At 45.0% G+C, this 16,355-nt stretch overlaps 1 protein-coding gene across 1 annotated transcript in view; it reads left to right on the top strand.

Annotated features, from left to right (window-relative positions):
• Positions 1–16,355, top strand: part of LOC121867250 (signal peptide peptidase-like 3) — a gene marked incomplete in the record, with an annotated part of 131,674 nt that overhangs the window by 43,994 nt on the left and 71,325 nt on the right.

The raw sequence follows: 16,355 nt of genomic DNA, 5'->3' as shown, positions 1-16,355 counted from the left end.
GGCACACAGATTCTTCATCAACTAAATCATTGATGCTGGCAACAGTTCAGCTTCATTATAAGACTGAGGCATGGGCTCACTTTCACAAAGCATTAATTGGGACAGGCTCACTATCAAGGTCAATGCATGTCTTGTCACTGTCCACTTCTACCTCCTCACAGTCTGTATGTTCTTGTGATACATCAGTGTCACTGTTTGTGTTACCATTAGACTCACTTTCATCATTTTCATCTTCACTTTCATTGTCATTATTGCTGTCAGTAACTCTGTACCGGATCACAGTCTGCACGAAGGTCTTGTGATGCATAACAGTCACTTTTTGTATTATGAGTATACTCAGATTTATCTATTTCAAGCTCGCTTTCGCCGTCATTATCATCGTCAATGCATGCTACATTGTCTTTTAACTCGTCATAGTCGGGAAAAATGTCTTTGGATGCTTCGTAGCACGATAAAAAGTTATTCTGTGCATTCAAAGTGTTATTGTCATTATGATGATCACTTTCATCATGCCGTGAGTCACTTTCATTGTCGACAGGTAAGTCATCATAGTCTCTAAAAAGATCTTCCGATTGTTTTTTCTGTAGTCATAGTGTTACTGTCATTAAGAGACTCACTTTCATCCTGTTGTGGCTCATTGTCATCATCATATTCTATGTCTGTTTCATCACTGTCGCGTTGAGTTTGTACAAGCGGATGTTTCTCAAACTTATGTTTTTTAAAGGGAATGTATGAAGCAGCATGTGTATCACTTTCCTCTACGTACAGTACTCACATTTAAGGGCAGTATTGTACTGCTTGTATGAGGATGACTGCCAGACATTTCAATGGAAGGTACAGTATTGTCAAAGAAAGTTATCTTTTGCAACCACACTCAAGGCATCATGACACGCACAACCATACATCAACTTCACACTGCTAGCACTGAGGGTGTTGCAAGGCCGGCCGTGGCGGGCGTGCTGAGTCCACAGCATGACTGGTTTTCATTAAAAGTCCCTGCGTAGAAGCCTTGCACTTACCCATAAACACATTAATAGTTTACAGTTGTATCATATTAATGACAAACGTAAAAACATCCTACAGCATGCCAAACTGTGGAATGCTCTGCCTTCTTCTGTGTTTCCATACTTATACAATCTGTCTCATTTTAAAAAGCTGGTTATCCTGCATCTTTGTGGTGTAGATTAATACGGTATAAGCTTTTTCTTTTGTATTTTTAATTTCTTTCTGTTCTTATTTTTTTTCGCCCCCTAGGCCCCGTTGTGGGTCGTTCTACCTATGCCACGGGTGAGCTAATTCTCGTAAAAAAAAAAAACTATAACAAACTAATTACTGTAATATTATTAGGTAACCATTATAACACTCAATGTATGCCCCCATAAAGTCAAACAAAGAATGAAGAATGTATGTCATTCTGGAAGAAAAATAAGTTTGATTATAAGTGAATCAGAGAACATAAAAAAATAGTAACACTCACCAAACAGCAGAGAAGGTAGCATTTTCGTAAGAGAGTAGTACTGTAGCCGTATTCCTTAACAGTCCAGGTGGGGTATGAGGGGTGTGACTACATTCCCGGAGCATCCAGGGTCAGGTAATCAAGAGTTGTGTCGTCAGGATCATCGACCAACTCTTCCTCTCGTTGCTGATCCCCACCTGCCCCTCTGAGGTCGTCCTGCATGGCTATCAAGGCTTGGAGCCATTCCTGGGCTCTACCCTCCAGAAGGCTCAGGAGACTCCTGAGGTCGTTGACCTTTTCTGGTGCCAGCAGCCTGTCGTGTGGGTACTTAGGCGAGAGTACCACCTGGGAGAGGTCAAACTTCTCCTTCACCCATCGTCCTCTCCTCTTCATCAAGCGGACCTTGATGATGTTCCCCTCCACATCAACCGGGCAGTAGTCCATCTTGATGATGAATCCTTCAGGAAACCCTCCTGTCTACGGCAAGCTGGCAGGCCTGGGCGAAGCAGGATGCTGGTTGCTTAGTGGCATAGTTGAGGAGGGCTCGCACATCCAAGAAGCCCTTCCTCTGCATGGCAATAACTGGGAAATCCTTCTTGGCTGCTTTGCCAATGATGAGGACGTACTGCAAGGTGCTGTAGATGTGGGGGGCGTTTTCCTCAGTTTCTTTTCAGTGCTACCGAAGGTCCTGTCACAAGGGAGGTACGAGTGGCCGCTCTTCATGAAGATGAAGTCGACCATGGCGAGGCGTGCGGCATGTACTTGCTATAGGGCCATGAGAATCATGAAAATGTTTTTGTTCTGGCCGCCACAATCATCACAGAAGACCCGTGGCCGGGTAAAGGCCTCGCCACGATCGTCCTTCCTCACCTTCAGCCACTAGAGCAGACAGCTAGCTATCTCAACTGCCCCCGCCTCCTGTCGCCTCATCCCAAACAAACTACAAACTTGCTATCCTCCTGCTGTCCATATCATACACACAAAAGTTGTACACCCACTACTTTTGCTTATAGTAGGCCTTGCTTGCACGTAGACAGGGGCAAGGAAGTTTCTTCTGCAGTTCAATGGCCACCGTCTTGAACATCACCAGTCCCAGGACCACCTGCTCCGCCTGGTGAGGAAGGTCCCGAGGCACCTGTGTGATGGCCTTGTGCTCCCTCAGGGCGTTCCTCACGTCACGGGTGTCCTGACCATCCTTCTGGAGGGAAGAGATCTGGGTCTCCAGCTTCTCACAGGTGTTGCAGATGTTGGTGAGAGGAGCACGGAACACGCTGTTGTAGTCCCTCGTGAACACAGTGTGGTAAAAACTCTCAGACAGTTTCTTCATCAGGATAATGTTCGCTCATCCACACCAGGTAGCTGCTGTGGAATTTGGCGATGCTGCCCCAGGCTTCCAGGTACCACCTGTGAGAGCTGTGTGCATGGCTGTAATGGCTAGCAAGCACTGGCAGGGCATGAATTTACTCGTGCACATGTTGCAGGCGGCTCCCTGTGATGGCCCTGGCGGATGGATGATGTCCTCTCTTGTTAGGGATGGGTGTTCCACTTGGTGATTCCTTCCTCTTATGCATTAGGACCTCCATCTTCCTCTTGCCAAGCCTGTGAAAAGAAGCGAAACCTTGGCGGTAGACCTTAAACTCGTGCTGCCAAAGCTTAAAAAAAAATGGTAGTTAAATGGCCTGCGGCTCACTTAAGCTTCAGTCCACTTTCTCTTCACGGGCACGTCCCTGATGAGTGATTGCAGGAAGCCATTCTGGGTGTTATAGTCACCAATTGCCCATTGCCCAGGAATTGGTGAAAATGGTGTTGATGTTATCCCTGCTAAGCTTGTCCGTCTGGGCAGGGAGGGCCGACCTGCCTCGTCTTGACTACTTTTTTGGTGGGGTAACTTACATACTCCTCACCCAAATTACGTTTACGCTTGACAACCTCCTGTGCCCACTCGTCAACTCTACGCTCTCTCATCTTGCCCTTTTTGCTATAGGGCCTTGGGGGGTACACTCCTGACCCCTGCGACCTGCACCACGTGGTGCTTCACCACCAACACTAGGCTCCCCACCATCACCACGTAGCTCCCCACCATCACCACGTAGCTCCCCACCAGCACCACATAGCTCATCACCAACATTCTCATGCATATCACCTGCACCATCGCCAGTAGCACTTGCATCACCATAATCACCACTAAATTCACCACCAAAATCTCTATCACCAAGCATTACTGGGGTGTCCACGTGAGAACTGTCATCACTAGACACATGCTCAGGATTTAGAGCTCCTGAACCCACACCAGAAGGCCTGGCCTCATTTGAATCTTGCTCTAAAATCGTCCAGACTAGCACTTCTCACACCTGTGGAACATGAATAACGTCAATGTTACGCCGAAAAGTTATCCAAAATAGCAGTAGAAACACTGAACCGCCTTATGCTATGCAGCGCGGCAAGACTTACAGTGAAGCAGCATCCGGGTACGTGGATTGGCCGAGGAGCTGTGACGTAGCAAGCAAAATCCATTGTGATTGGTTGACTCAGGGGGTATGGTCCGTGGAACTCGGGCTGTCATTGGCTCGCGCTCCTCTCACAATGAATGGGATGTGACCACTTTTACTTACTGAGCGCACAGCCAGATACGTAGCTCCCCTCCTGAAGCGAAATGACACCCTATTTTTGAAGGACTTTCAACTTTATTTATAGTCTACCTAGGGGGTTACATCCAATGCCAACATGTAGAGGAAGGGTGAAAATAGTGATATCCATCAAAAACGCATTTTGCCCGGGCTGGTGCTTTACCCCCCTTGTAATGCGGAGCGCCTCGTGTGTAGTCGTGTTGCAAAAGCATAAAGCAAACTGCAGGTACTCATTATGACACTGACCATTATTTAGAAAACATGATGCATAACTTATAGCTCTCCAGTGTACTGTACATACAAGGATGTGGAGTGGCCCTTAGTGTCTTCACCCTTTCTGGGTTAACACTGTTGATGGCTGGTGTGACTCACTCTTGTGGAGAAGAGATCCAGGAGTTGTCTACTGGCTTTAATTTCTCCCATTAACTGATACAAACCAGTCCAAGCCAATTGATGAGGTGCTTGAAATGTTCCCTTAAGATCAGATACTTGTATATACCAGATCATAAGTGAGCATGTGTGTTCCTAGTGTGTGCCTCAGTTAGCCTCCAAACAACCAAAGTGAAATCTCCAGTAATTATTACCTCAACTCACATTTGGAAGACTCACCTCGACACCTGGCTACAAAAAATACCATTTTAGGTGTACTGAGACATGGACTGCAAAATTGGGCTCCTCCCTGGATGCACTTGCAGAATTTATCAGCCCCAGTCAATGACACAACAGTGAGAGTCCCTGGATGGATGTTGGCAAATTAAGAACACCTTTGCAACAAGAGATGTAAAAGCAAGAAAACCCTTCCCATTATTATACCTCCCAGTGATACATAGTTCCAGCTTATAACTTTTCCAAAAGGTAAATGTCGGCATACATCCACCCTGTTCTGTATACTCAGGGAGAAGTAGTTGGTAACTGATAATGGGTTGTACTGCATCTGGAATATCAAGATGGGGAACATAGCAGGTGTGTGTGTGTGTGTGTGTGTGTGTGTGTGTGTGTGTGTGTGTGTGTGTGTGTGTGTGTGTGTGTGATAATAATTAACGGTTTATTGAAAGAGCTTGGCAGCCAGAAGGCTGAAAATATACAGTTACATATTTGGGGAATGGGTTACGAATTACAAATAATATACAAGTGACATAAGTGACACAAATAAGACATATAGTAACTTAGATGGGGATCAGCTCAAACTACAGTTCATTTCAACATAGTGACAGTGTAGGGAGCAGTGTTTACTGGGAGTGAATACACTGATTTATTACATGTTATTGATAATTTTTACAATGGTTGGGATTGGGCTGTTCTTATAGCGATCAGTTCGTGCACGTATGGGCTGGATGCGGTTGTGGTGTCGAACAGCAATTCTCGGACAGGGGATCTCAGGTGGTAGTAGGGGCCGGTGTCGGGGATGGTGTAGAAGCTTCTTACCAAATTTGCAGATGAGGCCGTGGTGATGGTCAGTGAGAGTCGAAAGGGTCAGTGTGTTGAGCGCTTCTTGATATGTGGAGTAGGAAGGGGAGAGAATAATCTTGCATGCCCTCTTTTGCACTTTTTCTAGGTGTTTACGTTGTGTGGCATTTAGGGAGGAAGACCAGGTGGGGGAGGCATAGGTGAGCTTGGGAAGTATGAATGTTGTGTATACACTGAGGAGCTCGTGTGCAGGAACTCCGAGGGACTTGAGTCGGCGGAGGAGGTGGAGACGGAAACTGGAGGATTTGACAACTTCACTGACGTGTGGTTTCCAATTTAGTTTGTTGTCTATGGTGACGCCGAGGAGCTTCGTGGAATCTACAACCTGGAGTGTGTTCGGACCTAGGGTAATGGAAGGAGGTGGGACAATGTCGGAGGAGAGGTTGATGTGCATAACCATGGTCTTGGTATGGTTGATGGTGACATGGTTGTTGGTGGCCCAGTTTTGGAGACTGTTCAATAAATCCTGGAGGGCGGTATAGTTGGGAGCAGAATTGTTGACGCTGATCCCAATGGTGGAGTCGTCGACATATTTCCAGCGAGCAGGGGTTTCTCTTAGGGCATCATTGATGAGCATAAGGAAGCAGAGTGGTCCCATCTTGGTGCCTTGGGGGACGCCACAGGTGAGTGACTGAAAGGTGGAGACAGCCCCTCGGAAGCGTACAGCTTGGCGTCGGTCACTGAGGAAGTCTGTAAGCCATGGTATGAGACTTCTCCGAAGCCCGAGGTCAATAGCTTTGTTTATGATTATATTGTGGTCGACTAGGTCGAACGCTTTAGTGAAATCAATGAAGGCGACAGCTACAGACGTTTTTCGTTTCTCGAGATGGCGGTATATGTAATCGAGAAAGCTGACAAGACAGTGAGTGGTGGAGGAAGTTTTCATGTTGCCAAATTGCTGAGGGTCTACGACTCCTGCAATATCAGCATAAGCCCAGTCAAACACAAAACTTTCACAGATTAGGCTGGGTATTGGGGTGATTGCAATAGGTCGTAGCTGATTTAAGGATTGTGGGCTGGTTGACTTGGGCACTGGTGATACATAAGAGGTCTTCCAGTCAGCTGGGCATCTGGCTTGACTGAGAGAAGCATTGATGATGGAGCAGAGGGGTTTAGCAAGCTCCGGGGAGAACTCCTTGAATAGTTTCATTGGTAAGTCAATGGGGGTGGTAGAGCGTTTTAATTTTAGTTTGTCCAGGCGTTTTGCTACCTCAAATTCTTCTACTAAGTCAGTGGGAAGGGGCTGGTGTGTGTGTGTGTGTGTGTGTGTGTGTGTGTGTGTGTGTGTGTGTGTGTGTGTGTGTGTGTGTGTGTGTGTGTGTGTGTGTGTGTGTGTGTGTGTGTGTGTGTGTGTGTGTGTGCGTGTGTGCGTGTGTGTGTGTGCGTGTGCGTGCGTGCGTGCTGCTGCGTGCGTGTGTCAAAGGCTTAAGATGCACATCTGATCCGATGCTGAATCTCTTCATCAATGTCTGTGGTGGTGGACAGATGGGAGCTGAGATACTGAGAGTGGGTAACATTACAGGGGGTAGTACCGTTAAGCTGAATGGATGGTGGAGGTGTGGCTGAACCATGGTGTGGCTGAAAGAGAATCTGAGTCTTACGTACATTCATCTCAAGGCCAAAGTGTGCATACACATCTGAGTTGGTGTTTAGGATCTCCTGTAGGTCACGTTCAGTGTGAGCGATGAGTGAGGTTGTCTGCACACTGAAGCTCAGTAATGGAAGCTGCCGACACCTTTGTTCCTGCCTGGAGTTGTCTTATTTTGATAAGACCCTTCGTCCGGTACTGGATGTCCACCACGTCTGCTAGATTGGCGTTGGTATGAGTAAGGAAGGCTTCCAAGAAAATGGAAAAGAGAGTTGGTGTCAGTACACACCCTTGTTTAACCCCCGCTCGGATGGGGAGGAACTCAGACTGGGTGTCATTGTGTAGGACACTGCCGTTCATGCCATTGTGGAGTTGCCTCATAATGGCAATGAATTTTGGTGGACTCTCAGCCAAAATGGCTGAGAGTCCACCAGAGGGCTTCCCTGTTGAGCTAGTCGAAGGTCTTGGTTAGGTCGATGAAAGCCATGTACAGGTCACGACGCTGTTCTCTGCATTTTTTCTGTAGCTGATGGGCAGCAAAGATCATGTCAGTGGTGCCATGTGATGGTTTAAAGCCACATTGAGAGTCTGGGAGGAAGTTTTCCGCCTCAGGAAGAAGTCTGTTTAGGAGGACTCGGACGATAATCTTGCCAGCTATGGACAGCAGCGAGATCCCGCAGTAATTACCTCGACTTATGACGGGGTTAGGGACCCAAATCCAGATCGTAAGTCAAAAATGCTTAAATAATACATAGAAAATCTAAAATGGGTGTCTCATTTTCTTCTCAGCACCACAAAACTTTCACTTTTAAGCTTGTCAGCCATTTAAAGTGAATTACAAACAAAAATTTTGTCAGTACACAGCGCAATCACTAACGTCGGGACTCAAAAATACGTAATTTGACAAAATTTTTGTACGACTGAGGCGGTCGTATGTCCGGGTGGTCGTAAGTTGAGTAAGTCGTAAGTCGAGGAGTAGCTGTATTCTCCAGGAGAGAGTGGAGGCGGCTGGTAAGCAGAGGTCATCCTGCTTTATACACCTCGTCTGGGATTCCATCAGGCCCTGAGGCTTTGTTATTTATCATCTGTTTCATGGCAGTAGCTAACTCATCCAGGGATGGAGGATAGCTCAGGTGGGTCAGCTTTGGGTGCTGAGCGACCTACTGGGTAGTCAGGACATCTACTAGGTCTGCCCAAAAAGAAACCAAACTTTTTAAATAGCGCGCCAACGAGTCGGCGCAGCTTGCTCACGAAGGGAGCGCTGTGTAGCGGTAACCTTGACCTTTAGTCAAACACTAGCCGCATCACGCCACGTTAATTAGTCATCGAGCTCCATGCGCTAGAGTGAACGTGTGCTCAGTACACTTTGTGATTTGTTGCAAGTTGAACAATGAAGGGTCTTGAAGAGCAACGTGCTTGCATGAAATTCTGTTTCAAATTGGGAAAAACTTTTAAGGAGACTTTTCAAATGTTGCAACAGGCTTATGGGGAGGATTGTTTGAGCCGTACGCAATGTCAGGTGTGGTACCAGCGTTTCAAAAGGGGAAGAACATCCACCGAAGGGCGTCGTTCATCATGAGTCTGTTCCACGTGGCCAGACAGTCAATAAAGAGTTTCACTTGGAGGTCCTGAAGCGTTTGAGGGAGGCAGTGTGAAGGAAGAGGCCTAAGGCGTGGACAAACAAGACCTGGGTGCTGCACCATGACAATGCACCTGCTCACGCGTCGCTCCTTATCCGTGACTTTTTTGGTGAAGCACGAGACGACTATCATCCCCCATCCGCCCTACTCTCCGGATTTGGCTCCTGCAGACTTTTTTTTCCCAAATTTGAAATCCATCCTGAAAGGTCGCCGATTTCAGATGATAGAAAAGATAGAAGAAAATTTGCTACGAGACCTGCTCACCATCCCTCAAAACACGTTCCAGGACGCGTTCCAGAACTGGAAAAAACGTTGGGAGTGGTGTGTCAACAGTGGGAGGGAGTACTTTGAAGGAGACAAGTTTGATTTAAGTTGCAAGTTAAGCAATATGTTTTTTTTTTTTTAAAGTTTGGTTTCTTTTTGGAGACCTCGTACATCTGTGTTTCGGTTGAGCAGCGAATGGTAGTGCTCTTTCCAGCACTGAAGGATGCCTACTTTGTCTTTAATTAGGAAGTTACTGTCAGATGAGTGGAGGGGGCCACACCATGGGTAGATGGTCTTAGTGGAATTGAAAAATTCATACATCTTACTTTGATCGACAAATTTTTGCATTTCACACATTTTCTTTTTCCACCATTCTTTCCTTAGATTGCAAATTTGCACTGGGCCACTGCTTTCTTCTGGCAGATGGTATCAGCTTTGATCTGAGACTGAGGATTGTTTTGACAGTCAGTGAAAGCAGCACGTTTACCATTGATGAGCATGCCGATTTCCTGGTTATTTTCATCAAACCAATCCTGGTGTTTTCTTTCGATCTGCCCGAGGGTCTCGCTGTAGGTTTTTGTCATGACAGAGTCAAGGATACGCCATTCGGCACTCAGATTTAAGCTGTTTGTTTTTGGCTTGTTTATCATCCTATTGTCGAGCTGCGCTCTGAAAGCATGTTCTACCGCTTAATGTTCCCAGTCACTTGGTGTTTAAACCTTTTCTGGAGGCTTGTTGCCTTTGCTGTTTTGGGGCAATGTGAAGGGAGAGTTTGGTTCTAACGTGCCAATGATCTGTGTCACAGTGGTTCGAGCCCCGCATGGCTCAGGTGATGAGGACATCCTGGCGATCTCTTTCTTTGACAATGATGTAGTCAATGAGATGCCAATATTTGGATAGTGGGTGTTGCCAAGAACCCTTGAATTTGTCGACTTGCCTAAACAAGGTGTTGGTGATAGTGAGGTCGTGTTCAGCACACTTGCTGAGGAAGAGTAGGCCATTAGGATTAAACTTGCTCACTCTGTGTTTCTCAGCATTGAAGTCACTTAGCAGCACAATCTTATCTTCTCTGAGGATAGAGGTTAGCACTTGTTCAAGGTTGGCATAAAAGCCCCTCTTGATTTCATCTTCTGCATCCAGTATTGGGGCGTATGCACCGATGACTAGAGTAATTCAGTGGGAATCTGAGCGTCATGAGTTGTTCGTAAACACCTCAGTTAGCCGATGTAGAATGGATTGGACAAATGACAAAGCCAACACCATAAATGCAGTAAATTTCTGCAGCAGGCTTACCCTTCCAGAAGAAGGTACAGCAGAACCCCCGTTCTGTGAGTCGACCCTCATCTGGGAACTGGGACTCACTAATGGCTGCTATGTCGATGTTATACCTAGACAGCTCTTTTGCCACGCTGTGGTTCTTCTTTCACAATGCTCATTTGTGCCAACATCCAGAAGGGTCCTGACATTTCACGTAGCAACCATAAGAGGTTGTATAATTTGTTTTTCCTATGATCTGTGATTATGATTATGTTTTCGACTTCATTAGGATGACCTTACTAGGTGTGGTTGTCCAGTCAGGTTGGTCTTTTATGCAAGCTTTGATTAGTGTACCTTTTCTAGCCCCCTCCCCATGTGGGGTGAGCAGAGTGGCTCCTGGAAAGGGTTGTTCAGTCATACAGACAGGACTGGAGATCACTGCTATCTAGATCCCAATATCTATACTGCCCATGTGCCGATTTGTGACTAAAGACTCCTGGCAGTAATCTCTACCTGTCCCCGTCGCCATGGGACTTTTGGGGGTTTAGGGGTTCTGATGCAGTCTGCAACCACACATTTTGGCTTTCCCTTTTCCTGACCTAGTGGTGCAGGTACATGCAACAACTGGGGAGAGGGAGAGTTGCTATGGCCTGGCAATAGCACAGTTTTTTGGGTTTTGCCGTAGTAGCCTGTTCATCTTCCATTGCCTTCGTCTGCGGTGTAGTTGTTGGGGTGCCGTATTGGTCATCTTTTCTGCCTTTTCTGCCATTGGGGTCTTAACCGGAGCTCTGTAACCATGTCTGCCTGATGCGGGGCTTCACTGCAGGTTTTTCGTTCAGTGTTTACTTCCGTAGCCTTCTACCTACCAAGATTAATCTGCAGGGCGGGCGCCAGGGTGTGCCCACATGCCAGTGGGCCTATGCGCTGTCTCTCTGGGGCCCACTGCTGCTCTGAGATCCTCTGCTGGTCTAGCTTGGGGCTGGATGGCACCAAGTTACCGTGTGTTGCCACGAGGAAGCACAGCAGGAGTCTTGATGATGAAGAGGCTGTGTACTGGCAGGGGAAGTCTTAAGCAAGGTTGCTTCCTTTTTCACCACGAGGGCTAGCCAGCAGCAGTACGTGAAAGTGAGAGGAGGCAAGTAGTGCCGTTAGGGTGGTTGCCTCTCGTTTAATGATGATGGCCGGCTCTAGGGCCCCCATGGGCGTGAATTTGTTTAAGGTGTAGAAGTTGTTGCCAACACAACAGCCACACCCTGAGTTAACGAGTTGCATGAGCCAGTGTCAAGGAAAAGACCGGATAACTCGCCAACTGCACTGGCTAACCATTATCCTGGAACACAAAGCTGTGTCCTTATGCCATATTGTACTGTTATATTGTAGCAGTGTCGTGTCTTTAGATTTAATTGACATGTTTTTGGGAAGATATGTATGAAAATTAAGTTGAGAAACAAAGGGCTATGCCTGCTGCCTGCCAAGCTGACAGGGCCTTGAGGGTGCCTTAGGCATAAGCCTATCACAATGACCTGTGAGTGTGACGTCATAGGCATAACTGGGCTGGTTGGCTGAAGACTAGAGTTTCATACCTAGCAGCAAGTGCACTCAATTTTCAAATGCAGATTGCTTGGAAGTGTTTCAGTGAAGACGTGTGTGTGGGTTGGTGGGTTCATCATGGCAAAATATGTAAAAGTATGTGTACCCTTTGGTAAAATGCCTTTATGAGATGTAAGGTAGGCAGCATTCGTGCCAAGCTGCGTCAAGCGGTCTTTTGCCGCTTTAAAACCTGGTGCTCTTTTCTCCAACTTGGAGATACAGTCTCTCCTCGACTTACGACGGGGCTCCGTCCGCCAGGTTGTAAGTCGAAAAGGCGAAAATAATACATAGAAATTCTAAAATGAGTGTCTCTTTTTCTTCTCGGCACCACGAGAACTCTCACTTTTACGCTTGCCAGCCATTTTAAAGGGAATTACAAACGAAAATTGTGTCAGTACACAGTGCGATCACTAACAGTCTGGCCTACCTGTGGAGTCCAAGTAGTAGGGGCATACTCGCGCGTGGTTGTGTTGGGCACCCCCCATGTGGGCGACAATCCACACATCAGAATAATCCACTGGGAGCAAGAATTATCACACCTAACACTTGTTTATGTAACCTTGGCAGAGATAACCACTATTTCTATGGTCTCACTGATGTAATATTAGTTATATATACTCACTTGGTCAGCCGACACTACATGAAGTGGCCGTTACTTGAGGTGGGGAGGCAGGGGGGGGAGGGCGACCACAGGCGCGAGGCACTTGGCCCCATAGGGGCGAGAGTCGCGATGCCACCCCTGCTAAAGTAGGCCTATCTACACACTGGCACTGACACTCGCCAACTCCAGTCACTGACCATTCAAACACTCACAGCCTTACTTGAAGATCGCCGGTGAACAAACGCAATATTTGCGTTTAATGCCGTAAGGGATGAGAAGAGCTGTCGGCGACGATGCTCAAGGTGACATCCAACATTCATCGACACACTGTGAAATTCTCGCTCCCACAAACTGAGTATATCCCCACCAATAACACTTTAGATCAGGGAAGGCACCCCAACACACCCACGCCGCCCGGGCCTACTACTACCACTATTACTACCACCATAACCATTAGGTGCTACTATTACTACCACCATAAACCATTAGGTGCTACTATTACTACCACCATTATCGTTAGGTACCTTTATTACTACCACCATTATCGTTAGGTACCACTATTACTACCACCATAACCATTAGGTGCTACTATTACTACCATCATTATCGTTAGGTACCTTTATTACTACCACCATTATCGTTAGGTACCACTATTACTACCACCATAACCATTAGGTGCTACTATTACTACCACCATTATCGTTAGGTACCTTTATTACTACCACCATTATCGTTAGGTACCTTTATTACTACCACCATTATCGTTAGGTACCACTATTACTACCACCATAACCATTAGGTGCTACTATTACTACCACCATTATCGTTAGGTACCTTTATTACTACCACCATTATCGTTAGGTACCACTATTACTACCACCATTATCGTTAGGTACCTTTATTACTACCACCATTATCGTTAGGTACCACTATTACTACCACCATAACCATTAGGTGCTACTATTACTACCACCATTATCGTTAGGTACCACTATTACTACCACCATTAGCATTAGGTGCTACTATTACTACCACCATTATATTAGGTGCCACATTACTACCACTATTATCGTTAGGTACCACTATTACTACCACCATTATCGTTAGGTAATTTTTATTACTACTAATTCATTATCGTTAGGTACCACTATTACTACCACCATTAGCATTAGGTGCTACTTATTACTACTAATTCATTATCGTTAGGTTCAATTATTACTACCACCATTATCGTTAGGCACTTTTATTATTACTCTCACCATTATCGTCGTTAGGTACCACTATTACTACCACCATTATCGTTAGGTAACTTTTATTACTACCAATTATTATCGTTAGGTACCACTATTATTGTTTCAATTAATATCGTTAGGGTACCAATTATTACTACTTCGACTATTATCGTTAGGTACCACTATTACTACCACCATTAGCATTAGGTGCTACTATTACTACCACCATTATCGTTAGGTACCTTTATTACTACCACCATTATCGTTAGGTACCACTATTACTACCACCATTATCGTTAGGTACCACTATTACTACCACCATTAGCATTAGGTGCTACTATTACTACCACCATTATCGTTAGGTACCACTATTACTACCACCATTATCGTTAGGTACCACTATTACTACCACCATAACCATTAGGTGCTACTATTACTACCACCATTATCGTTAGGTACCACTATTACTACCACCATTAGCATTAGGTGCTACTATTACTACCATCATTATCGTTAGGTACCACTATTACTACCACCATAACCATTAGGTGCTACTATTACTACCACCATTATCGTTAGGTACCTTTATTACTACCACCATTATCGTTAGGTACCACTATTACTACCACCATTAGCATTAGGTGCTACTATTACTACCACCATTATCGTTAGGTACCTTTATTACTACCACCATTATCGTTAGGTACCACTATTACTACCACCATTATCGTTAGGTACCACTATTACTACCACCATTAGCATTAGGTGCTACTATTACTACCACCATTATCGTTAGGTACCACTATTACTACCACCATTATCGTTAGGCACCTTTTATTACTACCACCATTATCGTTAGGCACCAATTATTACTACCACCATAACCATTAGGGTGCTACTATTACTACCTCGCACCATTATCGTTAGGTACCACTATTAATACCACCATTAGCATGGGGTGCTACTATTACTACCACCATTATCACTGTTAGGTACCTTTTATTACTACCTTTCACACCATTATCGTTAGGTACCACTATTACTACCACACTCATTAGTACATTAGGTGCTACTATTACTTCACCACCATTATCGTTATAGGTACCCTTTATTACCAATTAATATCGTTAGGCAAATTCACTATTACTACCAATTCATTATCGTTAGGGTACCAATTATTACTACCACCATTAGCATTAGGTGCCACTATTGCCACCAATTTCATTATCGTTAGGTACCACTATTACTACCACCATTATCGTTAGGTACCACTATTTTCACCACCATAACCATTAGGTGCCATTTATTACTACCACCATTATCGTTATTAGGGTACCACTATTACTACCACCATTAGCATTAGGTGCTACTATTACTTCCATCATTATCGTTAGGTACCACTATTACTACTCACACACTATAACCACATTAGGGTGCCATCATTACTACTTCACCATTATCGTTAGGGTACCTTTATTACTACTTTTACCATTATCGTTAGTACCACTATTATTACCACCATTAGCATTTAGGTGCCACTTATTACTACCACCATTATCGTTAGGTACCACTATTACTACCACCATTATCGTTAGGTACCACTATTACTACCACCATTAGCATTAGGTGCTACTATTACTACCACCATTATCGTTAGGTACCACTGTTACTACCACCATTATCGTTAGGTACCACTATTACTACCACCATTATCGTTAGGTACCACTATTACTACCACCATTATCGTTAGGTACCACTATTACTACCACCTTTATCGTTAGGTACCACTATTACTACCACCATTATCGTTATTAGGTACCACTCATTACTACCACCATTAGCATTTTCAGGGTGCTACTATTACTACTCAATTCATTATCGTTACAGGGTAACCACTGTTACTACCACCACTATCGTTAGGTACCACTCATTACTACCACCATTATCGTTAGGCACCACTATTACTACCACCACATCGTTAGGCACCACCATTACTACCACCATTAGCATTAGGTGCCACTATTACTACCACCACCATCGCCAGACACCACCATTACTACCACCTTTTATCGTTAGGCACCACCACACACCACCACCATCGTTAGGCACCACTAATACTACCACCACATCACCATTACCACCACCATAACCATTAGGTGCCACCATTATCACCACCATTATCGTTAGGTACCTTTTATTACTACTAATTATTAGCATTAGGTGCTACGGTCATACCACCATTATCGTTAGGTACCACTATATATTATACCACTATAACCATTAGGTTACTATTACTACCAATTTCATTAGTAATAGTGCCACTTATTAATACCATCATTATCACAGTACCACTATTACTACCACTATAACCATTAGGTGCCACTTATTACTTACCACCATTATCGTTAGGTAATCTTTATTACTACCACCATTATCGTTAGGTACCACTATTATTACCACCATTATCGTTAGGGTACCACTATTACTACCACCATTAGCATTAGGGTACCACTATTACTAACAATTAATATCGTTAGGTACCACTATTACTACCACTATTATCGTTAGGCACCACTATTACTACCACCTTTATCGTTAGGCACCACTATTACTACCACCACATCGTTAGGTAC

Source organism: Homarus americanus, unplaced genomic scaffold (assembly GCF_018991925.1).
Source record: "Homarus americanus isolate GMGI-L3 unplaced genomic scaffold, GMGI_Hamer_2.0 scaffold6317, whole genome shotgun sequence".
Taxonomy (NCBI): domain Eukaryota; kingdom Metazoa; phylum Arthropoda; class Malacostraca; order Decapoda; family Nephropidae; genus Homarus; species Homarus americanus.
Note: the sequence above shows the minus strand (reverse complement) of the source record. Positions and strands in the feature narration are given on the sequence as shown.